This window comes from Bombyx mori, chromosome 23 (assembly GCF_030269925.1).
Source record: "Bombyx mori chromosome 23, ASM3026992v2".
Lineage (NCBI taxonomy): Eukaryota > Metazoa > Arthropoda > Insecta > Lepidoptera > Bombycidae > Bombyx > Bombyx mori.
The window spans coordinates 14,668,816-14,672,101 of NC_085129.1; the positions used below are offsets into that span (position 1 = coordinate 14,668,816).

Here is a 3,286-nt window from a genome sequence, read left to right on the forward strand (position 1 = left end):
TAAAACTTGTGAAAAACAAGAAATAAGTCGGGTTACCTAAAACAATAAATGAACATAGAAAGTACTGAAGGAACACACATCTGTGATGATGTCACACAATGCTCCATTAAACAAAACGTTAAGAATAATGAAAAAATAAAAAAAATATCATTAATGGTCTACGATTTATACTACCTACACTGCGATTAATAGAACTAGATTAAAAAAATATATGTTTTTACTATTGTTGTGCATGTGTACAACAATAGTAAAAACAATGTGCACAACTATATGCATGTGCACCTGCACGTGCGGTCGATTTATACAGTCGAAATAGGCGAATACCTGCGTAGGTAACTAGTAGCCTAATAGATAAAACTCCGGATAAAATATATTTGTTTGATCACATAGAAAATGTTGGGTACACGTAATTTCTTACTAGAAACTTCGACTTGGTATATGTTGGTCGATATCTATGTAAAAGTTAACTCAAATTTGTATGGAGTTGAAACAGCGCCCCTAGCGGCAAACATAATTAAACGTTCCAACTCCATACAAATTTGAGTTGACTTTTACGCTATCGAGAACGTCAAAAAACTCGCACGGAGCACTCAGTTGATCCAAAACCCTGGCACATACACTTATGGCAAATGGTAAAAAAAAAGCGCGCCAAATATACCTAATCCTCATAATACATTTAGGAGTTTGTCGTCGCAATAAAACCACAAAAACGTACATTATATTTTATTTATCCTTAAAAATTAGTCTAAATCAGACAATTGTGGGCCAACTGATCCCATTGGCGTCCAGCATCAATTACTAAACGAAAAAAAAGGTTCTCCTTCAAAATAACTCTGTCAAAATAACGCACTGTTCACACCGGAAGGATTAAAAGATAATCATACAAAAGAAAAAGGAAAGAAAGGTTAACATGTAGATATGATTCTTTAAAGTTTCTCTTCGTTTTGGTTAGAACAGCAAGAATTATATTTGCATAATATCTTTTAGAACAGTTTATTTAAAAAAATCCTTTATTCTAGTATCTCAACATTGCCAGGGCAATGAATGAACGGTAGGATTATCTGTCAGCCCTTCAAACGACTCTGACTCGAAGTACTTCTAATACCACCTTAGATAATAAAAGGTACGGTGTCCTAAATTTACATGTTTATTTGAAATTTAAAACTAAGCCTCTGTATCAAATAACATATAGGCACCTATATGTTTGTTTCATGGTAATCTAACTCCGGCATTATTGTGGTGATCCCGTGTCATTAGACGCCATCGAGGTAGGTTCCCGCCATTTTCGGATAATTTTCGCGCTCCAGCTAGGGCTGTTAAATAAATTAAAATTAAATTTTAAAATCATATTAATTTAGTTTACGTGAAGAGAAGGCATTCTTCGATGTGATCTCTAATACGAGATGCATAGATTCACCGGCTAGAGGGCAAATTATGACATCACACGGGTAAATAGCACCCATGTGCCTATAATAGATATTACGGTCTCATACAATCCATACGTTCGTTTGAAGGGCAAGATAGCAATTTTACAATACAATTTAGACATCAACCTAATATCCCAGTCCTTTGTGATGTCTATAAGCTGCACTTTTAACGAAACGTAGTTTTAGCGGGTCGCGATTTCGTTCCGGTAGTTGATCCACTCGCGAATCAGCTACCATTTAAATAACGTAAGTAGACCTAATTAGAACAACCTAATTAACTTTATTACCAATTCTAGTAAAAAACAAAGCGAACAACCCTACGATAAATGATGACATCCAACTCTGGTATTGTTACTGGAACTGTAATTACCTTTGTGAGTTGATCCCGGTGCCCGGTAAACGTTGTTTAGTCGAGCTAGTACTAGATTTAGTGGCTCAAATTAAATGACCTCTATTTACCTTCCTAAATTGTAATTTTGTGATATTTATAAATAGACAGCACATTTGCATGAATTAAACTTTGTGTTATCGATCTTTAATTTTTAAAACGGTAATATTCAAAATCTGGTAACCAATTTTCGTTTCAGTGATACATATTAAATCCAATTTCTAACTAATGATGGCAGTATTCTAAGCGGCAATATAAATGTAAATATATCAAGACATAAAATACCCGAAAAGCGGAGTTTTCTCGTTAAATATAATTGAATATTTACAGACCATAGTATTTCAGTACCTGTAAACTAAAAACAAGGACCATACTGACATCTGTTGTCAGTTGCCAATGTACTTTAAAACTCTAGTTTTTATGTTTATTGACCCATAATGGGCGATAGATGTCGCTCAAAACAAAAAAGAAGTTTTGTTTACAATTTTTTCCCTGTTGAAAAATCAGCCGTACGTACTTGTGTACATTTATTAAATATTTTCTATGCGAATTATGGATATTTTACCCCTAACTTATTGGCCAAACTATAATCAGTCTATTTCGACTTTTTAGCGGGAACGTGAGGAGTGAAGTTGTGTGATATTTTGTTTTATTTTGTCTATTTAGTTTTTCTTCAGGTTTAAATGTATAATAACGGTGATTTATTAACTGTTTAATATCTGTGACAGTGCACAAATGTGGGAAAATGAAACAAAGCCGCTGGACGTAACTTCTCGGGATCCTCCAAAAAGTCTGAAAGAATCTCAGTGAATGACCACTATTTTACTGAGATTATATTTCATCCCATATCATTTCATCTCATTTCCTTTCATTTCATCCCAGTTGATTGATGCCTCAAATTAATCATCTTCATTTCATTTCACTTCATATTATCAATTATATGCTTCAGAATCCCAAACAGACAAATACGGTGATGATATAAAGATCGCGGTACCAGACCATAAAATGTACAAAAAAATAGGACCATCACGAAGAAATACATCGATGTTTCACGCCAAACAAATGTTTTGAATGTATCGATTAGAAACATAAATATAATAATATTATATAATAATGTAATGTATTGTGTTTATTAAATAAATATGGTTATGATAGTAAAAGAGAAAAGAAAGAGAAAATCATTTGTTTGAATCAAATCATTTTTTAGGTTTTTACTAAGATAGTTTTTAAATGTGCGAAATTTATCTATTCGGAAACTGAATGGGTAGTTTTCAACTATTACAATGAAGGCAATCAAACGTTGAAAGAATGCGAATTTGGCATTGTAATCTAAATTGTAATGAAATATGTATTTGTATTAGTGACACTATGATTGTAATTGAATTGATGCGATGAATCGAGTAATGAGATTTGTGGCACGCAAAGGATCGATTAAAAGTAAATCAACATTCGACAACACTATTGTAGACAT

General features: G+C 32.9%; 2 long non-coding RNA genes across 2 annotated transcripts; one reads left to right on the forward strand and one right to left on the reverse strand.

Annotated features, from left to right (window-relative positions):
• Positions 1–708: 708 nt before the first annotated feature.
• On the reverse strand, positions 709–2,194 carry LOC110385996 (uncharacterized). Its single transcript, XR_002431241.3, has 2 exons — positions 2,101–2,194; positions 709–1,313 (listed from the first exon to the last, which is right to left on the reverse strand). It is a non-coding gene; the product is annotated as an uncharacterized LOC110385996 (long non-coding RNA).
• On the forward strand, positions 2,184–2,993 carry LOC134201108 (uncharacterized). Its single transcript, XR_009976297.1, has 2 exons — positions 2,184–2,324; positions 2,765–2,993. It is a non-coding gene; the product is annotated as an uncharacterized LOC134201108 (long non-coding RNA).
• The last annotated feature ends 293 nt before the right edge of the window (positions 2,994–3,286 follow it).